The following is a 14398-nucleotide window of genomic DNA, read 5'->3' on the forward strand; positions in this document are numbered from 1 at the left end:
GTGTCTTGTATAGTGATAGCCAAAGCGCTATCCATCTTGCAAAGAACTCGGTCTTTCATTCAAGGACAAAGAATATTGAGGTGAGATATCACTTCATATGCACTCTTTTGGAAGAAGGACAACTAAAGCTAGGAAAGGTGCATACTAGTGAAAATCCTGCAGACATGTTTACAAAGGTGGTCAACAAAGAGAAGTTGGGTTTTTGCGCAACTTCAATCGGCATTCAAGGATAAGAAACCAGGATAGAAAGGAGTCATAGGTTTGGTTTGAAGATCATTCTCCAAGTGGGAGATTGTTAAGTATGGAGCCTGATTTATTCCTTGTAATTTTTTGTGTTAAAAATGCACATTTGTAAGGCCCCCATTATGAGGAGAAGCCATCGTGCGTGAAGAAAAATAACTAGCCGAAAAATAAAATTACTCGTCGGAAACCAAAATTTTCACGCCCAGTCTCGTCAGAATATTCCTTTTCATCGGAATATTATGACAAGACGGCGGCCGTAAAGTGGTCAAAAAACGATCGGTCGGTTGGTCGGTGGCCGGTAGTCAATGGCTGGTGGCTAGTGGTCGGAAGTGCCCCGAATTCAATGGCCGGTGACCGAATTCAAAAGCGGATTTGTCTACACAAGGGCGGCCACACATGGGCAAATTGGAGGGTCCGATTTGGACTTATCCACACAAGGTCGACTACACATGGCTGCCTCTCATGAGAGAGGGCAGCCCTTTTGGTCTGTAAAAGGAGGCCATTTCTAAACACATTTGATAGTGTGAAGTTGATGTAACAAGGTGGGTGTGAGGTGGTGAGAGTGAAGTAAGGTGGGAGCTCTATTAAGGGTATAATCCCTTTATAAACTATGTCTTGTTTTGAAGTACTAAAGCTATTGAGTGACTGCTTTTTCGTGGACGTAGCCCACATTGGGTGAACCACGTATATTGTGTGTACTCTCTCTACTCTATAATCTCGTGTGAAATTTTTTCTCTCTCTCCATTAAGTAATTTACTCAATTATATATTTAGCTACGTCTCATTTCCTAACATATCTTGATATCCTTTCTTTCTTTTCAAAGCTTCTCCAACAAGCTACTTATGCAAGAAACTACTTTCCCTACAAGTGGCTTATGCAAGAAGCTACTTTTCCAAAAGCGCCTACTTTTTCAACAAGTGGCTATTTTTTCAATTCAACAAGCTAATTTTTCACCTTACCCTTATTCTTTCTTTGTTTCCTTATGCAACTTTTTTTTTGAGATAAAACTAAGATCCCATGCATTGGTTATATCCACGTTACCATGGTGAAAACCAAAAGTGTCTCGTGGATAGCTTTGCATCGGTTATATTCACGTTCCCATGGTTAAAACCAAAAGCGTCTGAAGGGTAACTAGGGTGCTTGACTATAGTCCAAATTTTTTTACTTGATTGTATTCGAGAAGTCGATGGCTTAGATATATCATCAAGAGTAAGGGCTAAGAGGAGGACCTTACATGCTGGCTATATGGTTTTTGAATGTTTTGGAGTTTTTTAGGTCAGCCAAAAGGTAGTTTTAGGGATTGTTTTCAGTGGTTTCCCCTTTGATCTGGTTTTTGCCCCATTTTTCCCTCTTTGAGAACTTTTCTGATAAGGGTCCTTTGGGAGAAAGTGTTTCAATTACTATCACTCTTCTGCCTACCTATTATCAGCTCAAAATTCCCAAAAGATACATGGATTGCGATCCATGTTTGGCAAGATTTTGGACTGATACTTTGTGATCTAGTCACACAAGATATGGTGATGCTATTCCCCAAATCTTTTTGGGTTTGATCAATTTTTTCCAAGTGAAAAGCAAGTTTTTGTGTCTCTTTTGCGGTTTTTTGCAAACAACTCCTTTTTTGGTATTTTGGTCAGGTTTTTTCACTTTTTGTCTATGGCTCCTTTTGGAAAAGTTGTTCAACTAGTAATCAGGATTATACTAGTTAAATCTTACTATCAGATGTTTACCTGGAACATGGATCGCGATCCATGTTAAGAAGCATCTAGACATGAAATTTGGTTCTGTTGGTTCCCTGCTTCTAGTTGATCCCAATTCTCATCCCTTTTTGAATTTGGACAAGTAAAAGTTCAATTTTTCCCAATTTCCAAGGTTTTGCTCTGCTCACCCCAATCTTTTGATTTTAGTGATCTTCTAGCACTCTATTTCTAACCAAACTCAAGGTTCTGATGTCTGAGAGCCTATTCTAAGCAAAGGAAACATTTTTAGCAAATTTTGCCAAAAAGGTACATGGATCGCGATCGATGTTGGACAGGCAATTTGGAAGTTTTCTGCACAGTTTGTTTTCAGCCAGTGTTTTTATCCCCTTTTGAAGGTTTTGCTAGGTTTGGTTCAGTTTTGAAGCTCTGACCATCACTTCTTTAAATTTTCAAAGATATGGTCTTCAACACCAAAATAAGGTTTTTGACAGTTTTTTCCTCAATCCTTTTGGCCCCAAATGATGGTGTAATTTGTTTCCTAACCTACTCCTATAAACTGAAATGAATCTGCAAACATAAATGAACTTAACAGTACAAAAAGAACAACAAAGTGTGTGGTGGAACAGTCCTTTCTAGGCATTGGAAAATCAAAGAACGAAATACTATCTTGTACTTCACTCACAACTTTCTTTGCCTTAAGGAGTAGCAGTGCCTAGTCTCGACTCCAGTCTCTACCAAGCACTAAACCTACATCTAGCTGCTTCATTGTCTATGTGTAAGCGGAACGGTGGTAAAAGCTTTGAAGGGAGAATTTTTTTTTCGTACACTGAGTCACTCACCATCTAAGAATCATATCCTCGGCAATGGCACCAATGTTAGCGGGTCGCCATAGACGTCTGTAGCATAGCTCTTTTGTACTAACATAATGTCAATATGCAAGGAAGAAACCGGGGATGGGGCACGGAGACTTAATGAGAGTGTCAATCTCACCAAAGTGAACTCAGAGGGCTACTTATTCTACGACAAAATCAAATCAACCACTTCCTAGTCAGACAATCAGTATGCATCCAATCCCACTTCTCTAGGTTATCATGCCTTTTCGGCATCCAAACGAATCCAGAATGCAATGAAACTTAAGGAGAGGTATCACAACACCTAAGGACACAATCCTACCAAGTTCTGTCACCATCCGGGAAGGTACATAAATCACAATCCATCATAAAAAATGTGCAAAAAACTAAAACAGAAGTGTTCGAAAAGGTCCTCCTTAAGCATAGAAACACTTATCCATGGTCAAAACATAAAAAAAACAACCATTTTAACTTACAAATCAATGCAATTAGCTCACAAGCAAAGCATCACAAACCACAACAGAATTGAGAATGATTACACTTAGATTGTAGAGCAAGAGATAATAAACGCAATGTGCTATTCGGAAATGAATTCTGCTTACCAATCCAGGAGAAAAGAGGATTACAATTTGTAGCAGTAAGAGGCTCCCATAGTGCACGTTTTCAAATCTTCCAAGATAATAATCTCCCTTTAGTCCAAGCTAAGGGTTTTGACCTAAAAGTTAAGGGATCATTCCCACGGCCATCCGGACACTTACAAGGGTGTAGACTCAGAGAGGTTGAAAGGGTATTGTCAGATTACATCACAATTACAAATCATCATAGGCTAAATTACATAAGTTTCTTCAACAAATCGAGTGAGTGTTTATAGGGTTTGGTGTCCATATGCCTATATCCAACGTATCCACCAAACAACAAGCAAATCTCTCTCTCTCTCTCTCCCTCTCTCTCTCTCTCTCTCTCTCTCTCTCTCTCTCTCTCTCTCTCTCTCTCTCTCTGCCCCTTTCATGAGAGCTCTAAAGATGGACTCTATGCTCAAGAGCTTGGTATTGGATGCAAATCCAAGTAAGTGAAAGCTACATCTCCTTCTTATGCATCTCTATTACTCTATTATGTCAAGCTATGCTAAGAGATTTCCTATTGCGCAAGCATATACAAAGTACAAATTTTGTTGCTTCTTGAAAACACTTCTTTCACCATCATCTACCTCTTACCTTGCAATTATTTCTCCCCATTGGGGTGTTTAGAGCTTGGGAAAAAGGTTTCTACCATTGAATCTCAAAGAACACCATCTGGTTCAAGGAAAGCTCTACAAGAGCACAAGTTGACTTGTACTCAAAGCTCTCTTGGAGACAAAATTATAATATACAGTCCTTTTGGAGGGGGATTAACTCCAAGAAAATCTGATCCTCATCAAGTTGTCAATCTTAATTGTGGTATTCTCTTTGAATTATGTACATGATTTTAGGTTTTTAAGGTGTAAATGTGTAAAGAAATCATCCTGGCACAATTTCTAGTCTCCTCTAAGTAATTCTCTTAAGGAAAACTCTCTCCTTTCAAAAGCTAAAATTCCGTTGAATCTAAAGTAAGTATTAAATTTCCTGACAAGTTATGTGTGTGAAAATAGTTAGGACCAATGGGGTACATTTTTCCCTTATTAGGAGGTTTTTTAATCCCGTTCTTTGTAGAGACGCCCATAACTTTAGGAGTATCTTATCTTGTATATGCACACCAATATGTATTTTTTGTTGTGTGCCTTGATCTTCTTCTCCATCTCTGTTGTGTGTGCATTCTTGCAAAACTACCTTTACCATTTTTGAGTGAAGTGATTTCTCTACAACAATAGGTAGCCACAACCACGAAGGCACTGTCAAAAGAACAACAAAAAGCTTTTAAATTGGGCAAAAAAAAAGAAATTTTGAAATCTCAAGGCAATATAAGCAGCTCTAGCCACCTAAGAGCTAGAAATAGCTACCCAAGCGAGTTAAAGATTTGATGAGGAGACAGACACCTGGGAGAGCTGAATCCGGGGCTAAAGCTTTAACACTAGTCTAGAAACCTAACAGGACATAAAAGTGTCTTTTAAGGGTTTTGAAAAAAGGTTCCAAAACCATAGTAGATCCACTCATTTTGAAAAATCTTTTTATGAGCTTATACTTCAAGGACTGCTACATATGGCAAAAATGAGAAACTTGTATAATTTCTCATCTCTTGGTCACAACAAGCCTCCAAAGTTGATGGACTAGTTCATTTGCCCAGAACAACCATTCCTTATGGTTGATTGCTTATAAATAATAGTGGGGATTTTTATAGGATATGGGATAAAATGACCCGTTACAATGGGTTAGTGATCAAAATATATGGTTGCTTTTGCCTCACTTTTTTTTTGGGGGGGGGGGGGGGGAAATAGGTACAAAACAGTTGCATTTTTTTCATTCTACGGACCTATAATCAAAATTTCTACAGTCACACTCAATACTGTTACTATATACATATTTTATTAGCTCCCTTTGGACCTTTGGATTCAAAAGTATCCATGGAGCATGTCAAAAGAATAATGGATATCTTACTAAGTGGAACCTTGGGGACAATGATGAAGTGCTAAATACAGCAAACACGACAAAACTAAGTTTAGCATTATGACCTCTAGAATCCCATAGAAACTACTCAATATCTAGCCAAATTTGTAGTTTATGATTAGATATGGTTACTACCTACAAAATATACACAATTGGCCTAAGAAACTAGCAATATTGAGAAATCTATACTTGCTATACTAAAATGTCTCGTATCTTCAGCAAATCAAAAAACTCAACCATCATTGTATACTATGCTAGATAGCATATTAGGTCCACCACAACTCAAAGAAGATTATCTTTATGCTATGCATGCCAGTTACACAATAAAAACTACATTTGGGTATCAAGAAAGCCACCAAAAATCATAAAAGTGCTTATTTTGGCCAAAAAACAGGATTATGCAATTCTTGTAAGTTAGTCATAATTTTCAATTTTAACATTTACTTCTCCCTAGAAGCATCACCACATGTTGAGAAGTATAAAGGCTTATCCTCTAGCAATCTAAAGCTCACAATCATGAAGTTTAGAGTGGTATAGTTGCAAAAATTTGAATAGGATCCGTTTTTTCACATAGTTTAGGTTCAAAAATGTTGTGCAAGGTTGAAATCGATATTTTCATAAAAATGTCAAGTTTTCTTCAGCTCATAAGGAAACTTTGTGGATATATAGCATCTAAAAATTCATTTTCATGCTCTTCAAATAATTCAAGCAAAATGGTCACTTAACAGGACACAAAAGTGTCCAAGGACATAAAAGTATCCTGTTACCATTCTAGTGTTAAATGTTGAGTTAGAGCTCAAAGAGTTGGAAAAATAGAGGGATCAATGATAAAGAGGCTGAAAAAATCTGCAAGAAGATAGAACCAGATCATCTACAAGCAAGTTTGAGCTGCCTGACCTCTATACAAAGATTCTTACTAGCAAAAATAGATTCTCTAACCTTTGACCAAGGATTAGCTAGCCTGAAAGAAGAAAGGAAATCATGGAAATTTGTAAAAATAGCCTCTAATCTCTCTTAGTGGCACAAAAAAGACAAGTGGTGGATGCAAAAAAAATGGTAGGCAATATTAATGAGATCGCCTCTAGGATCCCAAAGATGATGTCCTTTACTTGCCGAAGGGCATACTCCGGATGAAGATCAGCAAAGGAGCATGTCATACCCACTTGGAGTGGATTTGAGGTGCCATAAGACCCCACCAAATAGTACACCAAATATTTTTACGACGGCCAATTCATGTGGAGAAAAGAGTGGGTTTACCACTCTTAGAAACTTACAATAAGTTAAGATCAATACACAGATCCTACTTAATGTCGAACTCCTAGAAGCCATACATGGTGGGATCTACAAAGTGTTAAGGATGAAGTTTTCCTTGGCCAAAAATTCTCTATGGTTTCCCTCTCTACCTAGCAAAATGTTAAATGAAGAATGGTTTTTACAAGTGGCTAGAGTTATGATGAGAACGTATAGTGCCATACCTAAATTTTTTGCACTGATAGAAATGAAATTCTTAAGGTTACTAACATGATTGATCAAAGAGGGCAGGGATTCGATGCCAATGCACCCTAGAGAACAAGGGGATGGCCTTCAAGGCAAATGATTTGTTTGTAGAGGAGCATATAGTGCAAGGTGTTCTTTCCACGAGCATAGTTTTCCAAGCCACTACCTCCTACATGGAAGCGATGGTCCAAAGTGGATTCTTCAATACTTTGAAAATCATGCCACATTTAACAGAGATGCACAACCAATGCATCATCTTGAGGCTTTGAAGCCTGTACTAGAAGAAAGATTAATATATCTACAATGAAAAAAAGACGACGAGAGCCAAAAATGAATGCTGACCAAGCTTTGGCATCTCCTGAACCTGAGGTAACACCACTTGCTCAAGTCCCAACAACAAGATCCAATAACTTAAGCAAGGGGACATAGATAGAGCCAAGATCAAAGCTTAGCAACAAAGAAGTCGACAGAAAAAGCATATGGCTAAGTTTTCCAAACCTTCAAAGGCTCGACTTATTGTAACACCTGAAGCCCCCGACCACCACCACCTCCACCTAAAAGACCACAAACATCAATGAAGATCCCTTCCCACTCCCTCCGCTAGAATTACAATCGACAAAAAGTTCATCTCCCTTGGCTAGAATCAAAATCAGCAAAAAGTTTGTGAATGGTGTTAACCCTCACGGCACATGGACACCCTATGATCTATAAACGTTGTATTATTTAGAGTCAGGTACCGGGCTTGTCGGACCAATAGGAACAGGGTAAGGGTGATCGCCGATGACAGGCGCACTCTAGCTGGAATATTCAAGGAGTTAGTTGGCTAAGTATGGGCGCCCAAGTGTGAATGGGGTGAGCTCATATAAAAGCCACTAAACCTAATTTTTACTCATTCTCTCATTGTGCAATAGAAGCTACTCTTGCTCCATCTCCACCTTCTCCTTCACCATCTCCTTGTGTGTGTGTGTGTGTGTGTGTGTGTGTGTGTGTGTGAGAGAGAGAGAGAGAGAGAGAGTGAGAGTGTGTGTGCGATCGAGCGTTGCGGCGGCACGACGGCGGCGAGGCGGTTGAGCGCGGCGTAGCGGCGTCTCCCTCTTCTTCGCGGCGCGGGAATCCTTCATTCGCAACTACGCAGGAAGGTGAGTGACACACCATTCTTCCTTGTGAGCTTGTCTGTTGTATGACTGTGTGCTAGGAGCCTTTGTGGCTTGCACACGACGCATAGCAAGTCCCTAGCCTTGACATTTTTGGCGCCACTGCCGGGGAGCTGCTGCGCGTGAAGCTCCAATGGCGACCTGTAAATTGTATTGAAGCTATTTTTTATGTAGAAAAGGCACGGTTTAAGTTTGATTATTGTTGTTATGCAAAAACAGTAGAGAAAGACACAATGTTGTTGACTGCATTCAAGTTTTCTCTGTTCTGTTAAGCTCAGATTTCAGCTTACACAGTTAGCATTTCTTGCGTTTCTACGTTTTCTGCATTTTCTGGTTTGTACTACACAGTTCTGTCAAGTTTCAATTTTCTGCATTTTCTGTGTTTTCTGGTTTGTGCACAGTTAGGCGCACAGTTAGTTAATTAAGCAGGTTAGTAATTAGGTGAACCACTGATTAGCAGGTCAGTAGGTAGGTGGGACAGTAAATAGTTAGGTGAGGTCAACGCGCACCAAAACGCGTACCAAATAATATCCAAAAAAATTTAAAAATAAATTTTTTTTAAAAATTTGATCCCCAAGCCCAAGCCCAGGCCTCAGTCCTCAGTCTTATGATATATACTAGACTCACTCTTATATATATACCCTACCCCCTCAAGAGGGAATGAGAGCATGTGGGGCAAGTCCTCCACTCTCCTCCCTTCTCTTCCCACTTGCACCCTTAGACTTGGTATTTGGAGCCTAGTTCCCCAGCTAGGAAAAGACTGTTTCGGGCTTTTCTGGAGCAAAATAGAACCAAACGGTGGGTTGTAAAGCACAACGCGTCCCTCCTAGCGATATGCTCGTTTCAAGCTATCACACGGCCCATTCCACGACACGCTCTAAAAAATCTAGCAAAAAAACAAACAAAAAACACGCAAAAAACTAGTCACAAGGCCTCCTAGAGCAGCTTTTTGACACCTTAGGGTATCAAAAGCACATGCACTTACGCTCTGGGAGGGTGCTAGAACATGAGCATATTGAGGGTGCCTCTGTTCATACGGACACCCATTACCCATCCACGATAGGCTCTAGACCCTCAGCGGGGACACAAGGTAGCACCACCCAAGACCCTAAAATAGCCGCTAGTGATTCCTCCTCCGACTCAGAAATCATGGAAGCATACCCTACCCAAAACACTGAGAGAGAAGGCCATGCACCTCTCGAAGCTCCACAGCCTAGTACTAGTATGTTTAGCCGTTTCATGGAAACATTAGGTAGAGCTACTCGCTTGGAACCTGATGCAAATGAAGCACACGAAGGGGGTGGGGAAGTGAACTCTCCTTTCACATCGTACGTGGACCCCACACCCCCAAAGAGTGTCCATGTGGATATCCTGCCAACTTCTTACCAAGAAGGCCCTGTTGAGCTGCCTCCTTCAGAAGTTCCCTCTAGAGTACCGTTGGTGACAAGTAAAACCACAGGGAGCAACATTGCTTCTACCTCACAAGAAACCGTTATCACGTCGACTCTAGAAGGATTATTCATTAACGATCATTGGACATACGACCTCCACACTGAGGTGTTGACAAATCTACACTCTGGCCACGCCTACCATGTAGGATGGATAGAGATTGTACGATCCACCTCTAGTGCCACGAGCCTCGAAGATCAACAAAAAATGATCTGTAATGTTATCCATGGCATTATTCAATCAGAAAGGCAAAACCGAGGGGTAAATATACTCTCAACTGGCCCCATGAGATTTCTGGATACGAGCAAGGCTCAACAGCCTACTCTATCACAAATGGAGACTCCTCTAATGAGTACCATGGACCCATCTTACGTCATTTCACCTGGGGTCTCTATGCAATCTGAGCCTCCGAGCGACAACTTTAGCTTTCCTAACTTGGCTCAACCCTCTATTAAGGAAAACACAGTGCTCACTCTAGGGATAGGCCTGACAGAGAATGTACCGATGACATCTACGGTTAGCGCAGTGCCACTACCTAGTGTCGTAGTACCTAATATGGGGCCTCGACCGTATGTGCCTCTAGCCCCTTATGCACACATGGACCCCACACCTCCAATTGTACCACTTGTTTATGCTCCTCGAGTGCCGCTCCCTAGCCCTTATCCGAGTGGACCTATGCCCGGTTGTGTTCCATATCCTGCATCATCCACACATATGCCAAGACCGGTACCCGTCCCTCTCCCACATATGATTCCAAGAGTACCTCCACCGGCCCTGCCTCCTCACATAGGTGACTTGGCAGCGTTTGCTCAAACCATAGGTCGATCTATCGCGGAAAATATGCGTCATGCATCTGATAGAGAGCCTAGAAGTAAGGCAGTACAAATTGCCAAACTCACGCAAAAATTCAATGGGGACGAAGATGCTAGAAAACACATTGAAGTGTTTGAACAAGTATGTGATTCCTTAGGGGAACGCAACGAACTACATAAGTGCAATGCCTTAAGCTTGACATTAAGTGGGAAGGCTGGAGATTGGTATAGAACCCTAAGGGTGGACGAGAAAACAATCTACCCTACCCTTCGAAGGTTGTTTCTAAAGGAGTACATACGAGAAGGTGTGCTTTGGGGTGTAGCATCTCAGCTACAGAAGGCCAAACGTAAGGAAGGAGAGTCAGTAAGCGACTTCATTAGTCGTCTAAAGCACTTAAACTCTCGCTGCCCTGTAAATGAGCTCTTCAACAATAACCAACTGCTTGATCGATTCATTCGAGGGTTGAGGAATGAAGGAATCTATAATGGACTAGTGATTAGAGGTATCACAACCTGGGAAGATGTCACTGCCAATGCAATCCAATTAGAGGACAACTTGATGATAGCAGGCATGAGGGTGTCTACTGACACGAGATCCACTAGCTCACAAGCCATTGAGTATGAACCCATGACTGCAAAGCCCATTGCCAATGAGCCAAAGGTATTTGAGACATTCTTGACAGACCTCACCAAGGCAATCCAAGAGTCTCTTAAGGATAATCGACCACCTCAAAATAGTCACATGTATCCAAGAAGGGAGCAACAATGGTGTTCCATTTGCTTAGGTCCACATAGCACTAGTGAGTGCCCTACGTTTAGAGTAAAATTTAATGGAACTTGCAACACATGTGGTAGGTATGGTCACCAAGCTAAGGATTGTTTAATGATCAAACGTATGATGGCAAATAGACCACCTGTAGCCTGGACGGATGCACCTCGAGCTCCTGTATTGATGCCTACTCCACCTGTTGAGAAACTACCGCAACACATGGTCCCTAGATCTCAAAATGTTGTACCAGCTACACTGCTACCACCTCCTGTGCTAGGACCGCAGCCCCCGCATCCAAGAGTCGCCCCTATGAACCAAGTGGGTTGCGAGTCATCTAATGCTTATGCAGATGGCTGTGAGGAGGAAATAGACACTAGTATTGCCTACAGACTTGATACATTGGAAGAGTGTCCTATATACTACATGGAAGATTGTTGGGGGCAAGTCAAGCCGGTTTATCAAGCTGCTGCTCTCGCATCCAGAGGTCAAAATATCAACACCTAGGCTAGGAGGCCACCTCTTCAATGCTATGAGTGTGGTGGACCACATCGGGCAGCGGAGTGCCCTATTAGGCTGCAAAAGAATGCTGCACATATGCAAATGAATCAAGGGAGCACGTCTGCAATGCCAATACTCACATGTAATCGTTGTGGCATAGATCACTTGATTGACCAATGCCCCTATAACCCAAATGGGCCTAAAATCACACCCCTAAATTTGGTCGAAATTGCTAGTGTGACATCGCCAATACCACCCGTCGCACCCGCTTATGCGATTACACGGTCCATGCTTCAAGGGCCAGGCCATATCCTCGAAGAGAGAGATACCGCGTCAGTTATCCAAGAAAAGAAAAAGAAGACACGAAGGAAGAGGTCGCAGAATACGGGAAATTCAAAGCCAAGTTCCAAACAAATATAGGAACAGGAGATGACCCCGTGTATATGAATGACCTCGAGGATGATTCAGATTCAATCGAGACAATGGAGACTAGAACCAATACCACAAAGGGAAAGACCGACAAAGAAAACCATAACATGGAACCAAATGAAAACCGAATAAGAGAAAACCATAAAGAGCCTCTGAAAACACCACAAGTGTTTCCAAACCCAATCCAAGACCCCCAAGATAAACCGCAGGGGCAAAAAGGGAAGAATCGTAAAAAGAAGATTGGGACGTACCCAAACCCAGTAGACGAGATTGAGCAGGTGAAACATCTAAGAGGTTTAGTGGAGGAGACTCAAAGGAAACTAGAACCAGAACCCATACATGTCAAAATTCATGACACAATGTTTCCCACGCAAGTTCATCCACCCCACATGAACCATAGACCGTTAGCCATATCTAGTATCATCCAAGAAGGGAGTGAGGACGGGACATCAGAAAGTGAGCATACACCTTTCTTGTTGGAAAGGATGTTTAACGAAGGAATACGTGATCCCATTGAGGAATATGAGATTCCATCCTCACCAGTTCCTAGTCAAGGACCTACACCCTGCAAAATGCCAATAAATGTTGCCAAACTAGTGGACTTCATGTCTTATGAGGTCCGAACCACGATCATAGCAAAGCTGTATGGAGATCTTGAGTTATTCCTTGCACTTCGAGCATTCCTTAACGGAGAGCTACGAACGGGATTACCGCAATTTGCGCAACCAAATAGGCCTGACTCGATTATGATTGATGAGGAAAATCAGGTGCAATCACTTGACTTAGATGGACACGAGTCTGTGATCGAGGTACCCATTAACGAATTAGGGCAGTATTTTGAAGGCGACGAGTCTAATGCGACCCTACCCATCACTACCAAGGGATTAACTATAAAAGGAATTCTTGATGGTGGTGCGGGGGTTAGCATCGTTACAAAAGATTGTTGGGAATCCATGGGAAAACCCCGCCTCAGTGTTACTAACATTGTGGTAAAGATGGCAAATGGTACCATAGCCAAACCTATGGGGATGCTCAAGGATCTTAAGATCAAAGTTCTAGGACACAAGGTACGACATACGTTCATTGTAATGGATTTCTCTAAACACCTTATGTCATATGAAATGATTTTAGGACGACCATTCATGAGGGAAGCACAAATGGTTCATGATTGGTCTAAAAATCATGTCTATTTGCAATTCCAAGACTCTGTCCTTAGAGTGGATTTGGTGACTGGTAAGGTACACCCCTTAGGGAGTAAAACCATTATTGATCATCGCTGTGACACCACAGTTCACTCGGCCCCACTACAATATTGTTACACTTGTAAGAAGGATACAGACATTGGCCAAGATTCTCCTTACATGGATGTGTTACCGGGTATGATGGAATCAGACAACGTAGACTGGATACACCTAGCTGCAACCATAGATACCTGGGGAAATAGAGGAACCACTTGGGTCACACCAGAGGGGGAAGAGGTACCACAAATTGCACCTCTGAACATGATAAGTGCCATACATGCATCTTCTAAGGGCAAGGCAATTGTAGACCAATCTGACAGTGACACTGATAGCTCAATAGAAGACTTTGACCAACACGACTCAGACACTGACTCCCAGAGTGAAACGGATTCTGAATCTCATGAATTAGAGAGTGGAGCAAGTTCAGAGTCAAAACATTCGGAAGGACCGAGCACATCAACTGATGATAGCTCCTCCGAGAATGAAGAGGACACCAACGAGGACTCCTTTAGTGAGCCAGATCTAAATGCAAATCAAAAGCAGGTCTCAAATAAGAAAAAGAAAAACTTTAAGAGGCGTCGATATCGAGCCAATGTACGTGCTAGGATAAAAAAGAAGAGATCCTCAGCAGAATGGCTCAGTTATATAGGAGCATGTGATGCTCATCGTAAATTGGTAGACGATTGGAGTGAATATCTCCAAAATGTTATGTGGTGTAGACCACGACCCCATGACATAGCCCAATTAGAGATCATAGACAAGCCAAAGTTGAGCCGCACTGCAAGGAGGCGTCAAAACCAAGAGTTAGCTCGACAACACAAGAAAGCAGAAATGGAAGCACAGACCAATTACAACCAGAGTCCACAAACTTGCATCCTACACCAGAACATTTCAAATCTTACACCACGGGGGAAGCAAAGGTTGTGTACACAAAAGCCCAAAGAATACCTATCAATGGGAATAATGGAATCTATGATGGTCCAGCAATAGTTAAAGAAATAGAATTAGCCGACCCCGGTGAAGAATCAAAACCTGTTTTTATTGCCCAAGACCTCACAAAAGTTGAAGAGGCGGTCCTCAAAGAGCTTCTCAAGGAATTCAAGGACATATTCGCTTGGACATACCATGATATGAAAGGTGTTCCACCTTTTGTGGTCCAACATACAATCCCTATGATTA

The sequence above is a fragment of the Adiantum capillus-veneris genome, chromosome 7 (genome assembly GCF_014529385.1).
Source record: "Adiantum capillus-veneris isolate H3 chromosome 7, ASM1452938v2, whole genome shotgun sequence".
Lineage (NCBI taxonomy): Eukaryota > Viridiplantae > Streptophyta > Polypodiopsida > Polypodiales > Pteridaceae > Adiantum > Adiantum capillus-veneris.